The sequence below is a fragment of the Rhagoletis pomonella genome, unplaced genomic scaffold (genome assembly GCF_013731165.1).
Source record: "Rhagoletis pomonella isolate Grant_MI unplaced genomic scaffold, Rhpom_1.0 Rhpom_scaffold_00002, whole genome shotgun sequence".
In the NCBI taxonomy this organism is placed as follows: Eukaryota; Metazoa; Arthropoda; class Insecta; order Diptera; family Tephritidae; genus Rhagoletis; species Rhagoletis pomonella.
This window is the reverse complement of record NW_023458556.1, coordinates 98,708,982-98,714,981: the sequence shown is the minus strand read 5'-3', so window position 1 is coordinate 98,714,981 and position 6,000 is coordinate 98,708,982.

Below are 6,000 nucleotides of genomic sequence, written 5' to 3'. Positions count from 1 at the left end.
TATTTTCATTAACGCAAGGGCCTGACTTATCGAGCAGACCTACAATCGCAAATCCGGGCTAGAACAGAAACAACCAAAAACAAGCAAACGAAGCATGTATACATATTTGCATAAGTGCAAGGCAATAACAAAGAAAGGGCATGATAGTGAAAGGCGGGTAGTTAAGAAAATACTATGAAATTTAAGAGAGCAGTAGAAATTATAAATAAATTTAAGATAATATGCAGGGAAATTAAGAGGAAAACAGCAGAGAAGAGAGGTATAATAAAAGAAGCAACAAGAGCAGGTACAACATAAACAAATGATAAACATAACAGCTATACTTAAACATACGTTATCAGGTGCCTGCAGCAACAACACTTTTGATGCTCTCTATACTGAGTACCTTCACAGCTTTACACTTAGGGCGAACGCGTACATACACATACCCACGAACTGAAAAGGCAGCTACAAGTTTTTGATCTCTTCGTAGCTGCTTTGCGAAGCGCATTAGCTCGCGGTTGTTTTTTGTAAGACACTCATGTATGTATATTTTCCCATCTGAGCTCAGGCCAACATCACGGAGCAATAGCGGCCGCATTTTTTCTTTGCAAAAGCGAGCCACTGATTTGAAAAGGGTGGATCGATCAGCAGAAGATGCTAACTTGACAATCACCGAAGCAGTGGAGTTGCTCTGTTTAGATACTCGAAAGGCCGAGCGAACTTGAAGCACAGGTAAATCCAATGACTGACACAGGTTGCTCGCTATCTCTGGACCTAAATGACAACCATCTTTGTGTTCTGGACGATTTTAACCTGTGCAATATAAAATGGTGCAGTAACTCTACCAGCTCTAGTCTTACACCTAATAACATTGCCACAAATCTAGAATCTTACTTTATAGATAGTTTCCTAAGTGTTAATCTAAAACAAATTAACTGTTTTTTTAATGATTTAAATAGATTGTTAGACCTTATATACGTTAGTGACAACATTTATTCTTCTATATCAAAATGCATTTCGCCGATTTCTGATGCTAGTATTCACCATGTGCCTTTAGAAAATGAGCTTAAATATTATGTGTTTTCAACCATTATGTCTAATGAGGGAATTGCTTTCAATTATACGTCTTGTGATTTTCCAAGTTTAAACAAATCCCTTTCGGAAATTCAATGGGATGAGTTACTTATGAACTTGAATACTCACAGTTGCTATACAACCTACGCTAACACTCCTGTTGAGGCGGTTAATTTGTTCGCGGAGTTTTTCATGTCAAATTATGTAGTTGACGATGGGAGTTTCCATGATTTCTCATCTGAAATATTTTCTTCGGTTAATCTGGGGACCTTGCATATCTCTTCTGACGAAGTTATGAACGCAATACTTTCCCTCAAGTCTTCTTCCCATTCAGACGCTGACGGTCTGTCGGCTCTTTTAATAAAGGGATGCCGGATGATCGTTGGAAGATAACAACAATTACGCCTCTTTTCAAAAATGGTAGTAAAAATAATGCACGGAATTACAGGCCAATTTCGAAACTATCAATCTTTTCCAAACTTTTTGAAAGTGTCGTCAAAGACAAAATTTATTTCGCGATAAAGTCATTAATCAGCCCAAACCAGCAGGGATTTGTATCCGGGCGCTCGACAGTCTCCAATTTAATGGTATTTAGTGATTTTTGCATGTCATCGTTTTCGGACGGATCGCTAGTTGAATGCATATATACTGACTTTTCTAAGGCGTTCGACAGAGTATCTCACAAGATTCTGTTAAATAAGTTAGCTTGCCTTGGCTTGCATTCTTCTCTTCTCAAATGGATCACCTCATACTTGTCTAATCGGCGCTGTGTAGTTTCGATTGATGGCGTAGTTTCGGACTATTTCGTCGCCTCTTCTGGTGTTCCACAGGGGAGCATTTTAGGCCCTCTCTTATTCGTTGTTTTTATAAACGACATGGGCAATTGTTTTTCCTTTTCGAATTATTTGCTTTATGCCGATGATTTGAAGGTTTTTTGCAATTGTTAAGGATGCAGCTTATGCAAGAAAACTTCAATTTGATTTGAATAGGCTTCATTTATGGTGTCTTAAGTCACGGCTATCTTTAAATATCACATAACATTCACTAGGCGTCAGAACGCTACTCCTACGCTTTACTTAATTTCTAACTTTGTCCTTAGCAAGGTTACAGAGACTAAAGATCTTGGCGTGGTTTTTGAGGCAAAGTTTTCATTTAATAGTCACGTTAATGTTATTATTTCCAAAGCATACTCGGTAATGAGTTTTGTTCGACGTAATACCTCCGAGTTTTCTGATCCTTACACCTTTAAGCTTCTTTTTTCGTCTCTGGTACGCTCTAACTTAGAGTACGCGGTAATTATCTGGAGACCATATGATCAACATTCGGTAAATAGGATTGAAAGGATTCAAAAAATTTTTCTGAAATATACATTGCGCTCATTGCGGTTCGAGGATCCCATTCCATCCTACCATTCGCGCCTGTTGCTAATTGATCTAAGTTCTTTGGAAAAGAGGTCAGTCCTCTCTCTTTCTTTTATTTTCAATGTAATTAATGGCATTATCGATTGCCCAACTCTACTTGAGCGGATTAGCTTTAATGTGCCGCAAAGAAGTCTGCGTAATTTTTATCCTTTTTATGTTGATAACTGCAGAACTAAATTTGCGAGTAATGCGTCAATTTCACGTGCCCTAAAGGAACTTAATGATTTATTTTCTTCTAAGTTAATTGACTTTTCTCTATCTAAATCTGCTTTTGTGAGCCTATCAAATTCAATTATTCAATAAGCATTTGTTGTTAATTTTCTTTAGTCTGTAAGGCACTTTGTACTGTAGATTTAAAATGAATAAAAAAAAAATAATAATAATAATAATTGTAAATACATATGTATTTTTTTTTTCAACGGAGGGGAATCTTCCAAAGATGTTATGCACGATTCGTCATCCTGTCCGCTAAGGGTACACCTCATTCGGGACTATGTTATCACATAATTCAGGACTTGCGAGACAGCGCGCCTACGTACTAAACCCTTAACTCCGACTTCTGAAGCTTGTGTTTCGCCTTGCGGGACCGCCGTTAGGTATTACGTCGCAAGGCGTAGCTTTGCCAATTGGCTCTTCACACACGGCTTTCTGGCCTATCTCTCGTTCAGTCCTCTGTTATCGCTACTGCGCTGCCACTCTTTCCTTCTAAGTTCCTGAAGAACTATAGCGGACCACGGTTTGACTATACTCCACACCATTCTAGATTGCATCATGTGGTGCACAATGTATTCTGGCGCCACTCGATCGTAGGTGTGTGTGTGTGTGTGGAACTCCCTCACCTATAGCTTGTAATTGGCTTTGCGGTACTGCCGTTAGGAATTTCGTCCCAAAGCTCAGCTTGCCGATTGGCCCTTCTTCACATCATTGGGCTTGTTCTTCGGTCATTCTCTTTTCGCTACTGCGCTGTCTTTCTTTCCCTCTTAGCTCCTGGAGGACTATCGCGGACCACGCCTTAATTCTACTCCACACCGCTTTTGAGTTTATCATGTGCCCCACGATATTGTCAGGCGTCATGCTCTCCTTTATCAGCTGCTCTATGTCTGTTCGATCTGCCTCATATTTTCGGCAGACGAAGAATACGTGTAGTACGTTTTCGTCGCCGCTACCGCAGAATGAGCACTCTGTCCCGTCATCATGCCCATATTTGAACAGGTATTCTCGAAAGCAGCCGTGCCCCGTCAGAAACTGTGTCATGTAGAAGTCGGTCTCTCCGTGTTTCCTCTCCACCCACGCTTTTATGTTACCGATCAGCCTGTGCGTCCACCTCCCCTTTGTCGTCACATCCCAGTGTCTTTGCCATTCATTTAGACTTTCCTCCCTCTCTTGTTTCCGCTCTTCGATTGTCAGGCACCTGCCTAAGTTTCGGGACTTATCAAAGACTCTCTTTAGCTCCATGGCCATTATTTCTGGGGGCATGATGCCCGCTAAGACTCCGACCGCCTCGTGTGACACAGTACGAAAGGCGCTAGTCACCCTGATGCTATTTAGTCGGTACACCGACTTTGCCGCCTTCGCGTAATTCTTGCGCTGCAACGCGGGCCCCCAGAAGGGTGCTGCATACATTAGTATAGACTGGCTCACTTTTGCTAGAAGCGCTCGTCTGTTTTGGCTCGGTCCGCCGATGTTAGCCATTAGTCTTGTTAGAGTCGTGGTCACTCTTGCCGCTTTCTCACAGGCTTTGTGCACCTTGTAGCTTAACCTCGAGTCTATCATGACACCCAGGTATTTCAGCGACTGCTGTGTTTTGATGCTATGTCCATCGATGTTGAGCGTAGCGCTCTCCATGTTTTTTCGACTTGTGATCACCACCGCTTCGGTTTTTTGCCCTGCGAGTTGGAGATTCGTTGCAGCGAGCCAGTTCTTTATTTGTTGCGCCGTGCTGTTGCAGAGGTTCTCAACTTGGTCGAGGTCTTAGCCACTACTGTTATTGCTATATCATCGGCGTATCCGATAATTTGTACCTTCCTTGGCAGCGGAATACGCAGAATTCCATCATAGAGGACAATCCAAAGTAGTGGCCCAAGTACGGAGCCTTGTGGTACTCCACCCGTCACCACGTACTTCCTGGGGCCTTCATCGGTATCATACAGCAGAAGCCTGTCAGATAGGTAGGTGGATACCATCCTTAGCAAGTAGGGCGGCGTGTTCTTTCTTTCCAGAGCACTTAGTATGTGAGGCCAGGAGGCCGAATTGAAGGCGTTTTTTACGTCGAATGTCACCACCGCGCAGTATTCCTTCGTGCCATATAGCCATCTTGTTCCTTCTATTGCCTTGCCTGCGACATCGGTGAGCTTTTTAATTGCATCAATGGTAGACCTCTGTCTTCGAAAACCATACTGGTTATCGGCGAGACCCGGCAGTTCCTCCTCTAGGTGCTGCTCCAACCGTACACAGATTAATCGCTCCAGTATCTTACCAAGCGTATCCAGCATACAGAGAGGTCGGTATGCGCTTGGTTCTCCTGCCGGCTTGTTTGGTTTCTGCAGTAGGACCAGCCGCTGTTTCTTCCAGATTTTTGGGAAGACGCCTTCTCGCAGACACCGCGTAAAGAGTTCGGTAAACGGACCCGTGTTGTGCTTGATGGCAACCTTCAGAGCCTTGTTTGGTATTCCGTCTAGGCCTGGCGCTTTGTCATTACCAAATCTTTCCGCTGCTTGGACCACCTCCTCGTCTGTAACCGTTGGTGCTTCCATTCCCTCCGGTTTCTCTGCTTGCGGTCGCCGACCTCCTGGCGTTTGCACAGGGAAGAGAGTTTGCACGACGTCTTTTAGGAGGGTGCGACAGGTTGGTGCCTGGCCTTTACCACCTTTTATTTTCTTCATGACCACCTTGTAGGCATCACCCCATGGGTTTTGGTCCACCTTTTCGCAGAGCTCCTTAAAGCAGCTGGTTTTGCTGCTTTTGATGGCTTTTTTAAGGTCACTTCGCTTCTTTTTGAAGGCCTCGCGCAGCACGGCATGTTCCATCGAGCCACGGTTCCTTTGACACAACCGCCTCGCCTTATGACACTCACCCCTTATGGCCTGGATTTTTTCGTTCCACCAGTACGCCGGCTGCCTGAGAGAGCCGTGTTTTCTCCTGCACATAGCACCGTCGTAGGCTTTACTGGTGTGCCTCACCAGTGTTTCAGCCTGGAGCTCAGTGTTATCCTCAGTGGCCATTTCCTCATCCAGCACGAGTCTGAAGAGCTCTTCATCCAGAGTCTCTACCTTCCAGCCCCTCGTTTGCACCTTCCTGGTGATCGCCCTTTGTCGGCTCTGTGCACAATTCCCTAGCTCCATCATGATTGCCAGATGGTCAATGTTCGTATAGAGGTCCGACACCTTCCAGCTCGTTGAGCGCACCAAGGAACTACTAACGAAAGTAATGTCAATCACCGAGCCTCGACCATTCTTCTCAAAGGTATTTTTGTTCCCCGAATTCAGAAGCACCGCATCAAGTACCGAAAACGCCTTTAGTAGTG